This window comes from Hylobates moloch, unplaced genomic scaffold (genome assembly GCF_009828535.3).
Source record: "Hylobates moloch isolate HMO894 unplaced genomic scaffold, HMol_V3 SCAFFOLD_9, whole genome shotgun sequence".
Taxonomy (NCBI): Eukaryota; Metazoa; Chordata; class Mammalia; order Primates; family Hylobatidae; genus Hylobates; species Hylobates moloch.
This window is the reverse complement of record NW_026652284.1, coordinates 1,622,472-1,637,994: the sequence shown is the minus strand read 5'-3', so window position 1 is coordinate 1,637,994 and position 15,523 is coordinate 1,622,472. Positions and strand designations below refer to the sequence as shown.

At 57.5% G+C, this 15,523-nt stretch overlaps 1 protein-coding gene across 10 annotated transcripts in view; it reads right to left on the bottom strand.

Moving 5' to 3' along the window:
* The window catches only part of PRKCZ (protein kinase C zeta), a 135,261-nt gene that overhangs the window by 70,530 nt on the left and 49,208 nt on the right, over positions 1–15,523 (bottom strand). The window contains exon 1 of one of the 10 annotated variants that reach the window (XM_058443618.1): positions 176–321. The exons of the other annotated variants lie outside the window; for them this stretch is intronic. The gene's annotated coding sequence lies outside the window, so the exon portion shown is untranslated. Of the gene's footprint in view, positions 1–175; positions 322–15,523 lie in introns of those variants that run through there. 10 annotated transcript variants of the gene reach the window in all.

The following is a 15,523-nucleotide window of genomic DNA, read 5'->3' as shown; positions in this document are numbered from 1 at the left end:
AGGAAGGCGCCAACTAGGAGGCTGGCACACGGCACTGCCCTTCCTGGGTCTTCTGAAAGGAAGCTGTGGTCCCTTCCCCAACACCCGTCTCTCCCACATGGGTGAACATCCAGAAGCCTGGTGGTGGGTGCATGGACGGTCGGTCAGGAGGCCAGACCCACAGGTGCCTACCTACCTCCTGCACGTCCTGAGGCTGTAGGTCAAAGGGCAAGAAACAAGGGTGGAGCCAGGATGTGGGTGCTGTCCGCACCAGGACAGAGGGTCTAGCTGGCGGGGAGTTGAGGGTGTGGGCTGGATGGTGAGGGTCCTGAGTCCAGGCCAGCAGCAGCCCCGCCAGTTCCTCATCCAGACCAGCCCAGACCGGAGAACTCCAACAATGGCAGGCGTGGCGCAGCAGGCAGGGGACAGCTCCCAATGCCAGGGGACCCGGCAACCAGTGTCCCCCCGGTCAGGAAAGAGGCCCAGGCTCCCTTCCTACTCCCGCCACACACTCTTCCCTAACCCCAGCCCTTCCCTGTCCGCCTCTGAGTCCTGACAACCAGCTTCTCCAGTGACACCCAGACCACCAAGGTGTACCCCTCATTGCGTGATCCCCTCTGGCCCCCTCATCCTGCCCATCACTTCTCGGAGGCTCAGCCCCAGGCCTCCGTGTTGCACCCCCCTACCTGTCCCTGTCAACCTGGGACCCCCCGGCTGTGCCCCAGACCTTCACGGTTGCCGTGGGGTTCCCTCCCCGTCCCCTAAGTGGTCCAAAGACACCTTCTCTGCCTCTTCTTTTCCCACAGCACCCTCCTGAAGGCTCAGTAACCTCAGCTAAGCCCGAGTTAGGCCCAACACGCACAGCCAGCCGCACAGCTCCCAGCACCCACTTCGGCTCCTCCTCGCCTTCCCTGCCACCAACACCCACGGGTACAGCAGGCCTGACTTTCCTCCTGCCTTCCACTCTGAGCCCTTGCTGTGCCATGCCGTGTGAACTGGCCTGGGCGGGCACGGGGTAGGGTGGGGAGCTCAGGATGGCAGGCCTTGTACCTGAGGGGAAGGCCGCGGGGACCGTGTGTGAGCTTCCAGTCCCTTACCTTCCGGCCCGGTCCCTCAAGGACCACACCGTCCACCAGGCCCACCCTGGCCCCGCAGAGAGTCCACTGTCACCAGCCACTACAGGGACTCTACTGTCCACCAGCCCTGCCCCCCACAGGGACTCCACTGTCACCAGCCCCACCCCAGCCCCGTTCACTCCGCTGCTCCCAGCTCCCTCAGGACCCAGCCCGCCCCACCCACACTCATAGGGTTTCAGGCAGAGGCCCACGGTCACCGAGGCCGATCCAAACCCCCCATTCCCTGGGGCAGCGATGGTGTGAGGGTGGACAAGTGACCCAAGGGTGTCGAGGGCCCAATGGACTCAAGGTACTCCGGGGACTTGGGGGACCTTGGTACCAGAGGAGTCTCTGTGTCCCCCATGAAGCTGTGACCCAGGAGCCACGGGGCTGCCACGGGACCAGGAGCCCCCTGACCGAGGATGAAGCCTGAGTGAAGGAAGCCAGTGCCAGAGCTGCAGAGAGGGAAGAAAGGTCCTGCCCGCTCTCATCATGCCCGGGGCCCCAGCTGGAGCCAGATTCAGCCCTGGTCATTCTGTTTCTCGCCTCTGGGATCCTCTTTGTTGGGACCCATTGGTTTTAAGTCCTTGGCTGCCCCCAGGGAGGGCCCCGATGAAATGGCCCGTGCTGGCCGGCTCCTCCGCTTGCCCAGCCTGGGAGACCCTGGACGTCCCTGGAAACGTCTCCCTCAACACCCCAGCCAACGGCCAAGTCTGGCAATTCTGCTACTGGACATTTCTGGAGTCCACCCCACTGCCCTGGCCCTCTCTCGCCTGGCCCCAGGATGACGGCTTTCCCCGGCAGCTCCCACCACCGACACCACAAAATCTGAGTGACGTGGCACGGCCCACAGGTCCATGGCCTGGACCTCACCTGCCTCCACAGGCTGGGCCGTAAAATGCGGAGAATGAGAGCCCGACCCCGTAAATGGGGTGGACCCAGCACCGCCTTCCAGACACTGCAGTGGGCGTGAGCTGCCACAACCCCGTGTCCTCACCATGGCCAGGGCTCTCCGTGTCCTATGGACTCTCGCTGTAGCCACTCGGACCCGTGTGACCCCCTCAGCCCACAGCCGGACCCACACCTGGCTGCATCTGCTCAACCGTCCAATGGAGCTCTGTCTAGGGTTGTAATCCGCATGTTTACTATTCACGACCACACCTATCTCAGGACAATTCAGTGAGGAGGACGGAGCAGGTATCGTGTGCACCACTTTAAGATGAGAAAACTGAGGCCACCAAGATCAAGGGTCACCCCCTAGAGATAGCGGAAGGTGGCTCCCAGGCGCCCCCCGACCATCGCCCCTGTGCGTCCGGCAGTGCCTCCATCTGGGTGCCCTCTGCTGCCCTCACTCCAGGAATCCTTCCAGCAGAGGACAGAAACCTCCAATGCCAAGCATCCGGAAGCACCCATGGTCAGCTGTGCAAAACCCAGACAGCCCCACGTCCAAGTCCCGGGACCCAAGACTGTGTCACCTTCCATGGCATACGGGACTTTGCAGACGATGAAGTGAAGGACGTGGGGATGGGGAGATGTTCCTCGATGATCTGGGTGGGACCACGTCATTGTGGGGTCCTCACGAGAGGGACGGGGGGCAGCTGTGTCAGAGGTGGTGACCTGAGACGGAGGCAGAGGTTGGGGTGACTCAGAGCTGCGCCAAGGGGCAGGCGGCTTCAGACGCTGGAGAAGGCGGGAAACGGAGTCTCCCTGGAGCCTCTAGAAAGAACCCGCTCTGCTGGCGCCTTGACTTAGCCCAGTGAGATCCATCTGGACTTGCACCCTCCAGACCGCTGAGTTAACAAATGCGTGTTGCTTTAAGCCCCCCAGTGGCGGCCGCTGTTACAGCAGCCGCAGAAAGTTCATCCACCTCCACCTGCCCAGGCAAGACAGGCAGGCAGGGGGTGGTGACCAAGGGGCACATCAGACAGCCTCCCTCACAGCCCTGGGGACTCGGGGCCTGCTTCTCTCGCGGCCACCAGGCCAACTACTCAAGAGTCCTGGGGACATGGCTGGAGAGAGAGGGGCTGCCGTCGGCTGTGCAAGCAGGAGGCTGGCGATGTCTCCACTGTCATGCACACGGCCGCGCGAGGCCAACCTCCTCCTCACAGCCAGCCCAGGACAGACCCGACGGCACCCACTCATGAGAGGACACAGCGGTGGCGCCTCGGAGCCACCACGGCCCCACGCACCCAGGCTGTGCCTCTCACTCACCCAGAGGGGATGAGTACGTGGCCTGGCCTCCAGGAGCCACGGAGGTCAATGCATGGCTGCAGGGACAAGGGGCCACGCCCATCAGCCTGGAGAGGGCTAGGTAGGCTTCCTGGAGGAGGTGAAGAGAATAGGTGAGCGAGCAGAGGCGAAGAGGCCTGGGTTCCGCAGGCGAGGACGGCCTCACCACGCACTTGCACCAGCGCCCAGGAGGATCATGGCCCCACCCAGGGATCACACAGGGACTCGAGTGCAGCATTTACCTCGATGCCTTTTCTCTGAAGGTCTATTGAGAGTGTGGGCCCTGGGCTACCTGACTTCTCTATCCCCAGAACAGGCATCCAACCACCCCAACTGGCCCAGGCCTAAGGCTGGCAGCACCCTAGGGAGGCAGGCTCCCCTGACACTGCCGGGGTTGGGGGGCTGCCGACACTGCCCTGGGGGGAATCCCTGGACACTGCTGGGGTGTTGGGGGCTCCCTTGACACTGCCGAGGGGCCGGACGAGAGGCACAGTCCGGGTGGAGGGGATTTCAGCAGTCCCGAGAACTGAAGGTCAGTGTTAAAAGAAGGCCTGCACCTCGCAGGGCTCGCCCTCCCTGTGTTTCCTCCAGGGGTTCAGTGTCTGAGGGTGATCAGCCTTTCACCCAGCCCCCTACTTCTAGGAACTGATCCCAAAAAGGCCCCAGCACAAAAGTAAAGTGGGAGGTATCTGCACAAGGCTTCCCACCGCAGCTCTGTCTATAGTTGAAAAAGATGGAACAGAGCCCCTACACGCACTACACGGGAGTGTGTGCGGCCATGGAAGGAGAGAGACGCATCCACAGAGGGGTCTCAGGACACCTGACGTTCGGGAAAAACGCAGGTCTGGAACAGGACCTGCCTCAGGAGAGGGAGGACACAATCCCGTCTCAGTGTTGCTTGGCCAGGGAAAGGGGTGGCCTCCGCACAGGAGCCCACACGGCCACGGAAGGCAGCCAGCTGTTGGTGTAGGCAGCACTCACTGTTAACACAAATCACGAGACAGAGACCTGCGCACCACAGTGCTCTGTGCCCCGGTCACAGACTCAAACCCCGAGGAAACATGGGGGAGGCAGAGCAGGCCCTGCGAGGCACAGGCTTTCTTTTAACTTTGATCTCAAAAGCATGAACTTTCTTAAACAATTGAGACAGCTGAGCCAGAGAAACTGCAATCCTGGCTGTGTTTGGTGAAGTCAAGTGACTCTTGTGCTAACGTTTTCTTCTGTTTTGGCCTGGAGATACGCGCAGAGGTCCTCGCCCACCGGAGGGGCTTGCTGAAGAGTCACCTAGACTGGTGACACGCGTGGAGGTCCTCGCCCACTGGAGGGGCTTGCTGAAGAGTCACCTGGCCTGGTGACATGCGTGGAGGTCCTCGCCCACTGGAGGGGCTTGCTGAGAGTCACAGGTATCGGCTGGGGTGCAGGTTGCCAGGAGCCAGGTAGGGTGTGCACGAGGCTTCACTATGTAATTCTCTCTACTTCTGTCGGTTTGGCATTTTTCCTAATAAAAACTTTTCAAATACCAAGCAGCTCAGTTCTGCCTTTTGATGTTTGGATGCCTTGGCTGGAGCTCCACCTCCCTTCCCTGGCTCTGGGTCCGGCCCTGTCCTTCCCTGGCTCTGGGTCCGGCCCTGTCCTTCCCTGGCTCTAGGGGGCTTTGTGTCCACGAGATGTCAGGCTGCTCCATCAGCCACAAGGGGCTGGGGGGACACCTCATCGAAGTCCTGGGCGAGGCCCTCATCTCCCAACAATCCTGAGGACCTGTCTAGCATGGCCAGGAGACGTGGAAGGGCCACATGCAAATGAGGTGGCGCCTCCCACACAGAGCACAAACGCAGGAGCCCCCTTATCCTCAGGGGGTGCCTCTCGTGGGCCCAGCGTGTGTGTGTGGGGTGTGGGGCCTCATCCAGGCCTGGTGGGCAGCCCCTCCCACCCGAGATCTGAGAATAATTCTCATCGGACGATGACAACTATGTGTCTGAAGTGACCTTCCCGGCATCACCTGGTCATCACCCACAGCAGTTCCCAGGGGCACACAGCCACCCTGCGCCTCCTGACAGCTCTGTGGCTACTTCACCCCAAATTCATTTTGCTTAGACATTTATTTGAAAAAAGACCTGGCCAGGAGTGGCAGCTCACGCCTGTAATCCCAGCACTCTGGGAGGCCGAGGCGGGCAGATTACCAGGTCAGGAGATCGAGACCATCCTGGCTAACACGGTGAAACCCTGTCTCTACTAAAAATACAAAAATTAGCTGCGTGTGGTGAAAGGCGCCTGTAATCCCAGCTACTTGGGAGGCCGAGGCAAGAGAATCGCTTGAACCCGGGAGGCGAAGGTTGCAGTGAGCTGAGATCACACCACTGCACTCCAGCCTGGGCAAAAGAGTGAGACTGTCTCAAAAAATAAATAAATAAATAAATAAGGCCTAACGTGACCCTTAGCCAAATGCCTAGTGCACTTACTTCTACTCCGGATGGGCCCCGGGCACCCTCATGACCAAGCCCCATCCTCAGGGCCTTTCAAGAGTTGCGTCTACAAACACCCTGCAGGCCCTCACCCCTGGGGCAGGGACAAACCAGCTGCTGGGGTCACCTGCTGGGCTGCAGTGCTGGTACAGAGCGCAAGAGCTGTCTCCTGACGAGCAGGTTTGGAAGGAACAGCATGGCCATGACGCAGTGACTTATGCCTTCAAAGCCACAGGGATGGGAAATTGCTTCGTGGCACGACAGACGTGTGCTGTGATAAGGGGTTACTCTTCTCAACAATGTTCGCTATGCAAGCGTCCTTGAGAAGTCTGAACTCACAGGGGAGCTGTCACAGATCAAGGTCAATGAGCCAGGGTGGCTGCCGGGGTGAGGCCGGCCGCGCCCTCCTGAATAAAAGGCCTGGGTGCTGTGTAATGACGTGTGAAGAATAAAGGCTACTCACCCCGAAAACTGCTCTTCTCTCTCTGAAGACAGCACACATTCACCAGTCCCCGCTCACGCCGCAACACCCCGCGAGGAAGCGCCCTCTAGCTCTCCCTTTTGTGCTCGGCCCCGGGGGCAGCAGTGAGCCCCAAGGCCAGCCTGCTGCGTCCTGCCTGTTCGGCGCCCAGCGATGTTCTGACCACCCCTCGCCAGGGCAGGCCCAGCCTCCCTCTCTCCTCCCAGTCCCCACCCACACTGGCTTCCCCTGGATGCTCCCTGCCTGGGCTCCACCCCAGGGCCTCATCACGGCCATCCCCTGCCACCTGGGATTATCCCCTCCCAGCCTCCCCTCTTAGGGCTCTTCCCACCATTCGTGCCACTGGATGCCTCTGGGGATCCCGTCTGTCCCTCACTCTAGAACACATACCCCTCGCAGACTGATGCTGCCGTCCTGGCCCCTGAACTGGACACAGAGGCCCTGAGGTTCAGGCCGCCTTCTTCCCCCGCAGCTCTGGGGCAAGCACTGGCATCTATCCAACCACCGGCTGTAACCTCCCCTCAGCCCGTGGGGCTGGGAGTCCAGGCTTCAGCCAAAGAAATCGCAACCAAGAGCTGGACCCCATTTTTGATGTTCGACTGCTGGTGGTGTTTGAGACGATCCGCTCCCCTCCCACCCACATCCCAATGAGGTGATGAGGGCCTGGGCTCTTTCCTTTGGCCCTAGGGAAAGTTCAAATCCTGCAAGCCCCAGCCCCTGCTCACCCCACCTTGCCCCAGAGCCACCGTGGAAACCGAGGCAGTCTCCTTACTGGCGCGCTCAACACCTTTCTGGACCAGCCCGGAAGACCCCCCTCCCCTGCTCTCCCCAGAAAGCCCCATCATGTGGTGAGAAGCTCCCTCCTGTCTGTGTGCGGTGCTGTCGTCTGCGTGGATACCTGAGCCAAATTTTGGGCAGGAGTCCATCCCATCTCTTCAGGGTGACCAGTGATTACAAGTGAACAGCTGGTGTCTAGGCCAGGAGGTGTTTAAATGGGGGCGCGCTGCCCTTCACCCCTTTCCTCCCACTGCTGCCTCAGGTGCAGCCCCCAGAGACCACAGAAGCATGTGGAGAGGGGAGCGGCCGGCACTCACCCCGCCGCCCCAGAGGCCCTTCCTTCCATCTACTTTGCTATCCCTGTTTTCCCTTCTAGACAGTTCTCTCTCTCTCTTTCTCTCTCTGTTGCCCAGGCTGGAGTGCAGTGTTGCAATCATAGCCCTGCAGCCTCGACCTCGTGGGCTCAAGCGATCCTCCCTTGTAGCTGGGCCCACAGACACGTGCCACCGTGCCCAGCCTCACGCTTCTCTTCAAGGAAGCAGGGTTTGTGCTGATGAGGAAAAGTGCATGACCATGTGACTGATGGAGCCTGGGGGGCTTCTTTGGGCTGGGATGGGGGCAGCTTTCCCTGCAGAGCACCTGCATCCCCCTCCCAGGCCTTCCCGAGGCACATGCGCCACCGGACGTGCCGGCTGCTGATGAACCATCCGGCTGCTTAGCACCGGGCAGCACACCCCACACTCTGTGTAACTGTGTCTTGAACTAATAAATAAATCAGTCATGATAAATAAACCCTTACTACTGCGGCAGCTGTGTCGGCCGCTCTCCCCAGGAAGCCTTTCCCAGTCACTGGGGCTACGACTTGCTTTCTGGAGGCCTCTTAGAACAAGGCCGGGTGAGAACATCAGCTGCTGTTTGTCCACTAACCATCAGTAAGACCCTCTGGTGGAAACAGAGATATGAGTACAATTCTTGCCCCCTAAAAACCCCACAGTCTAGCCAGGTGCGGTGGCTCACGCTTGTAATCCCAGCACTTTGGGAGGGCGAAGTGGGAGAATCACTTGGGGCATTCGAGACCAGCCTGGGTAACAAATCAAGACCCCCAACTCTACTAAAAATAAAAAATTAGCCAAGTGTGGTGGTGCGCGCCTGAAGTCCCAGCTAGTTGGGAGGCTGAGGTGGGAGGCTTGCTTGAACCTGGCTGCAGTGAGCCGTGATTGTACCACTGTACTCCAGCCTGGGCGACAGAGCAAGACCCTGTCTCTTGAGAGAGAGACAGACAGAGAGAGAGAGGCATGGCCCGCTCCCCAGGGGGAGGGGCCAAAATATAAAAACAGTCAGAGTCCAAAGGGTGAGGCCCCTCCGGCCCCTAGGTTTCTGGGCCCTGTGCCTCCTGGTTCTGAACCAATCCGTGACGCAGGAGAGTTGGGGGTGGGGGGAGGAGACTTGCATTTTAGATCTTTTTCTACAAAGTTGAAATAAAGTGGGGAAAAAAATACACGAAGTTTCTAGAAATCTGTCATTACTCATAACAAAGTAAAACAAACAAAAACGAGTGCCAGCACGGTGGCTCATGCCTGTAATCCCAGCACTTTGGGAGGCCGAGGCGGGCAGATTATGAGGTCAGGAGATCGAGACCATCCTGGCTAACACGGTGAAACCCCATCTCTACTAAAAATACAAAAAATTAGCGGGACGTGGTGGCGGTTGCCTGTACTCCCAGCTACTCGGGAGGCTGAGGCAGGAGAATGGTGTGAACCTGGGAGACAGAGCTTGCAGTGAGCCGAGATTGCACCACTGCACTCCAGCCTGGGCGGCAGAGCAAGACTTCATCTCAAAAACAAAACAAAACAAAAACCAAAAAAAACGCAATAAAAAACGTGTACTAGGCCACAAAGCCCACACGAGACCCTGGAAATGAATGAACGAATAAATTAAATTACCCACCCATCCATCCTGGGCAGGACACAGGGCTGAACTGGTGTGGAGGTCGGGGCAGGGCCAGGCAGGCACCAGGGGCTGCCCACCCGCTCTGGCATGTGACTGCTCCTGATCCTGGCCCCCAATATGGAAGTCACCTTCTCCACCTGCCACTGGGTGGGAGTGGTGACCAGGGAAAGGAGACAGGGGATGGAAACTGGACAATTTTTCCAAAGCCCCACCTGCAATCCTTCCTCGTGAAAAGGGCCCCAGGACCCCCAGAAGACAGTCCTCTGTGACATTCCTGACTTGTCATTAGCACCCCTGGTTTCTATCACATATCTGCTATGTATCTGTTATAAATCTATGACACCTGCTGTATCCACTATATACCCACCATGTATCTCTGCCATGTATCCTTGCGTGTCTACTATGCATCTCGATTATGCATCCACTACGCCTCTATCACACATCTTTGTTGTGGAGCACTGTGTGTCCACTCACTACCTGCTACTAAGTACCTGCTAAGTATCAGATACGGTCCAGATCCAGGATGCACTGGCTCATTTCATCCTCACAAGTCCCCCCAGGGGAGGCGCTCTCCCACTCTCATTCTCCAGGAAGGGGAACTGAAGTCCAGGGCACTTGAGGACCTTTGCCCCGGGCCCTGCAGCCAGTGGCAGACAGGCCAAACGCAGACTGGCTGATGGTCTCCACAGCTGAGTGTGAATGAATCAATGAAAGAAATGGAACAAACACGGAAACAAATGAGAGACCAAGTAAATCAGCAACAGGATGTCTCGTACCAGGGGTCGTCCCTGGAGTCTGATGACAAAGTCAAGGGAAAGAAAGGAAGGAGGGCTGGGGGCCGGGGGACATCAGTGAGACCACCAGAGAAGGGGCGAGGAGGGGAGATGCCCGCTGGCCTCCCCCTACTGAGAGGACGTGGCCAGTGCATTTTGTTAGATTTCTTAAATCACATTTGAGATGCAAGACAGGTTTAGTAACCAAATACACAAAAGGAATTGTATCATTGTATCTCCTTGAAATTAAACCTTTTAAAAAGTTTTAAAAAGGTATGGGAATAAAGTCTCCAGTTGTCAGAACTAAAATCAAGAGTTGGGAACTCACAGGTCGTTTAGCGGGAAAACAAGATGGGGGACAGGGCCAGTCCCAGAGGAGACGCTCCCTCGGGATCCCTCTACAAAGTAGAATCATCTTAACGCCTTTTTTTTTTTTTTTTTTTTTTTTACAAAATAAATTGTCTTAGTCATTTTATAAATGATAGAGAAAGTCAGACACAGGACGAAAGATGAACTGGCCAGGAGCCCCAGCCTGAAGGAGCGGGGACCACATCATACAGGGACAGCCTCCCTCACACCTCAGGGGGTGTGTTGAAAAGATTACGCCTCAATGATAGAATTAAAATGTCACCTTTCATCTCATGCAATTTCTAGCAAGACCAAAACTCCCTCTGAATAAGTCTCCTCCAACCCACGAGGCCTCTGCAGACCCCACCTGTTCAGGGCTGGGCCGGCCTCGACAGTCCCATGGGAGCCACCACCTGGTGTGGGACCACTGCTGTTCACTGCACACCACCAGCCGTGCCTGTTCCTCCTGTGTCCTGCCCTGCACCTGCTCCCCGAGGCCCCGCTCGCGCACCCCAGGAGGAACAGATGGCCTCCACTTTCTGTGCAAACTTGCAAATTACCCATAAGTTCCTGTATCAGAGACATCATCGCCCAGGGGGAGATGGCCCCTGAGAGCCAGTGCCTGGAGGAGATCGTCTGGGGAGAGGACACAGCATTTAGATACAAAGGCAGGACCTTGGGAAAAAACCTGGACTCCAGAGATCAGGGAGGTGCCGGGAGGAAGGGGCCGCTGGGGCCTCCGGGCAGGGACAGACAGAGGTCTGGCTGGCAGCTTGTGCCATCCGCTTAGCTGGGAGGTGAAGACGCTGCCTCCAAGGAATTCTCGGTTGCCACAGATGGTCACCCTGACGTGGGCGTTTTTCCACGAGGCAGATTTTGAAATAATTTTAGCAAAACAACCTCTACCACTGCAAGATAAAATTAAACCCAGGAAAGGCCAGCAGTATGCATTTGGGGGTGGTGGGGGGGTCAGAAGCAGGGCTGAGACTGAGCTGTCTCCCCACTGGCCCTCATAGGAATCCTAATGACAGTGTCAGCAAGACATGGGGAATGGCTGACATCTGACAGGGGCTGCAGGCTCTTACAGAAGACGAGAAATGACTTCTGGTTTCAATAAGCTGGTTCAAAGCAGGGACCTCAGGTCACCCCTAACAGATGCAGCTCATTGCTCTGAGGGTGCAGACCCTGGAGTCTGGTCTTTTCCCACAGAGGCGTCGGTATCTCACTTTCATTAATTTAAAAACGTATTTCAAGGGTTTTCCATTCCTTGCGAGTGATCTGGTTTAGCACGACATGGACTAATGACGTGTTTAATTGGAACGGGAAATAGGTCACACCCAGGCCTCACTAACTCCTTAAAGAGTCATGAAATGTGCAACTAACATGACCAGGGGCTCCCGAGGGGCCTCCCCCAACCCTCACCCCACGCTGCCCCATCCAGCGAGCTCCCCTCTGTCAATGCCTGGGCACCACCCTCGCCTACAGCCACAGCCTGTGCTGTGCCCCCGGCTGCCCACAGGGTCCTTGCTGCCCCCTCCTTCCGGGCACAGTCCTGTGAGCCTCATCTGGAAGTCACTCATCCCCACGGCCTTCCCTGCCCTGCCCACCCACTGCTTCTGAGGGGGCTCCTTCCTGGCAGCCACCTGTGTCCATCACACCCTGGAACTGTCAATCGTCAGTCTGCACAGTGAGCCTGCTTTGCTTTTACTGGTCCGCCCATTAGCAAGGGGCGGTTCCGGATTGTGCCTCTGGCAGCCACCCAGCCTGGCATGGGATGAATGAATGAATGAATGACAGGGCTTCAGCCGGGAAAAGGTCTCAGATGTCACACTGAGGAGGATCCTAGCGCCAGCTGCATCGCACTGAAAATTCCCATTTATTCCCTAATTTCATATCCCAGCGACTTGTGAGAGGAGGTGTCTGTGGCCCTAGATGATGGTGATGAAGGAGTGCCGGGTCCCACACAGCTGTGTGGCTCCTTCTCCAACGAATCTCCTACAGAAGTCACAACACAGACAACAATGATGAAAAGTCACAGCACAGACAACGGTGCATGCGATTAGGCCCAGAGCGGTAAAAACATCACTACTGGTCCCGGCGCGGGGGCTCACGCCTGTCATCCCAGCACTTTGGGAGGCCGAGGCGGGCGGATCACGAAGTCAGGAGATCGAGACCATCCTGGCTAACACAGTGAAACGTCGTCTCCACTAAAAATACAAAAAATTAGCCAAGTGTGGTGGTGTGCGGCTGTAGTCCCAGCTACTTGGGAGGCTGAGGCAGGAGAATGGTGTGAACCCGAGAGGTGGAGTTCGCAGTGAGCCGAGATCGCGCCACTGCACTCCAGCCTGGGCGACAGAGCGAGACTCCGTCTAAAAAAAAACAACGAAAACAAAACAACAAAAAACAAACAAACAAAAAACCCATCACTATTTGGTTCCTGAGTGAGAACCAGGGGCCACTGGAATGAGTTTTCCACAAGGCCGGGGGTGACGGCAGGGCACCCTCTCACCAGCCTCACAGCATGGTCCAGGTCCCTGAGTGAGAACCAGGGGCCACTGGAATGAGTTTTCCACAAGGCCGGGGGTGACGGCAGGGCACCCTCTCACCAGCCTCATATCACGGTCCAGGTTTCACTTTCACGGTGCAGATTCCAGAATTAACTCAGCAGTCTCCAGGCCAGTTCAGGACAGGCTTAGAGAAGCCAGCAACTTGAAGAGCTGGAGCTGGGGCCATGGCTGAAGCACAGCTGCCGAATACCTCCTGGCCACAGCCACTCCTTGTCCCTGCAGAAGGCACAAGCCAGCGGTACCACTCCTGTAGAATATAATAAATTCCTCTTCAAAGGTTTTAGCCTGTAAATTGTTAAGTATAATGAGTTCTGAGCTCCTCTCCAAAGAAGCAATGTATCTGTATGTTTATATCCCCATTCTTTGTTCTTCATTCTAAAGTTTAACTTCCTTGTTCTTCACGTCTCCTTGCCCCTAGTTTCAGTAAACAACCTCCTCCTAGCCTCTATCACCTGCTCTGTCCTTAGTCACCCCTGGTCACCTGCTCTGACCTTAGTCATCCTTGTCACCTGCTCTGTTTTTAGTCATCCTGAGTCACCTGTTCTGTAACTATCCTTCCCGTCGAACTATTCACCCTGCCACTCCGGCTCATACTCCTACTCTCTTTAAAACAGCCAATCGGAATTAGCTTAGACTGTGTGGTCCAACCCTAGCCAACGGGGAACCACACAGCAGTAGGGACTGGCTGCGTTAGAATGAGACCTCCACCTCCCTCATTCAGGTGTGCTCTCACCATTGCTCCATCTGCAAGATGCACCCTTCTATAGAGGTAAAATTGCCTTGCTGAGAAAATTAAATTTATAGTCAAGTGCTATTTCTTTTGCGGCACCCAAAATTTATTTCTAACATCCCAAGTCCTGGGCCACTGTCCCCAGGAGCCTGGGCCCACCTGGCACGGGCCCCACCAGGAGCAGGGTGCGACGTATGCCTTCCAGGGTGCATGGGCTGGGGGTGCACACAACACGGGGCTCCACAGCTGGATGTGAGGCATGCCTTCCGGGTTACACGGGCTGAGGGACGCACACACACGGGGCTCCACGGCTGCTCTGTCCCAGGCAGTATTGGACCCAGGGCTCACCTCGTGATCACATTTTCCCAGATTTTTTTTTAAGTTAAAAAATATGTCTCTAAGTGAAGCATCTCCTGCGTTTGGAGAAGTGGTTTGAAAGGTTTGAAAGCCTACGCCGGTCACTGGCTCACCGGGTCCAAGGAGGTAAGGAATGCCTTCAGGCTGATCGCCCAGCCACCCAGCCCTCTCGCCAGTGACCCCTGCTTTTGATAGCACAGAGGGGAACTGGCCACACCTCCTGAATTCTCCACCAGCCCAGCTCATTCTGGACTTTCCCAAAGACCCTGAGAGGGGCCCAGAAAGGTACCTGGGCCCCTGAACTCTTGGTCACACTCGGAATATGACGACGACCCAGGCCTTTCCAGGTGGCCATGTGGCCTGCACCGGATGACAGCAAGAGGGCAGAACCCAGAACCTCTGAGCACCGACACTGGGGTGGTCGGCCCTGGTCCTAACGAACCGCTTTGCTGCTCCCTGGCCATGCCAAGGGCCAGCTGTGGCCCCAAGACAACCTGGTATCTCCAGGCCTCTCTTCCTGTGGAGGCCATGAAGCCTCTGAAGAATGGAGTCAGAGTCTGTGGCCTGAGTGTCAGCTCCGTCCAGAACAAAGGGCTGCGTGGACCTTGCTCCACAGGGACTGGTGCCCATGGGCGAGATGCCACAGGGCCGTGTCCAGGACCACACTCAGTGACAAGCCCTGTTAGGACCCACCTCGAGTTTCCTAGATCTCAGGTTCAGCCTCAAGGGGCCTCGTCCTGAGTCCTCCCCAGGGTGCCTCATAGCAACCCAGGCTGGAGATTCATTGCAGAGCAAGGTCTGGATGAGCTGGCTGACCCTTCCCTTGGCTGCCCCTGACCTCGGCTAGAGGAAAACTCAGGGATCTAGGGAAGTTCGTGAGTTGAACGAGCAACCCAGATCCTGATTCGGAGCCGCTCAGCTCCACATTCACAACCTGGATGCACAGCCCAGGGCCACTCCAGACCATAGCAGTGATGACCACAAGAGCTGCCACCGTCCATGCCACGCCATGGGGAGACCCCTGGGCCACCCTGTCAGAACTAAGCCAATAACATCTGCGCCACTCACAACCGCCTCTGAGTGCCCCAAGGACACACTTGGCGCTGAGTGGTTTTACACACTGCTGTGTTAGATCCTCACGAGGTCCGTACAACTGTGTTCCCGGCGTCTACGCTACCATCTGGGGAAACTTTGCCCAGAGAAGGGAGGCACCTCACCCGTGCTCCCAGTGGGATGCCGACACCTGTGCTCCCAGCTGCCTGGCGGCTGGGCCTCTCTCAGTGGCAGCTACTCCAGATGCCAAACCGGCCTCTGATGCTGCCGTGACACTCAGGGACCGATCATACTGCCGTGCGCCTCCCAGGCACACACTGCACAAAACCACCTGCCCGGTCGGAGGGATAAAGTCACAAGGAAGCCACCACCACCCACCCAGAGGCCAGATGCAGGGAGGACCAGCCCCGGGCCGGTCTTGGGGCAGCTGGGGTCCCCATCTGCTTGACTGCCTTCCTAGGCAGCTGCCTCCTCCCTGGGACTATGCCTGCTCCTGCAGGAGACCCTGCCTGGCTGCCCTGACCCCAGACAGGCCCGGCCCCCACACCCATTTACTCAGCAGAGCGAGGGGCCGGCCCTGCCCTGGCCCCCAGCACAGCAGAGACAAACAGGTGAGGGGAAGGGAAAGGAGGGGAGGGGAAAGGAGGAGAAGGGAAGGGAAGGGATGGGAAAAGAGGAGAAGGGAGGGGAGGGGAGGGGAGG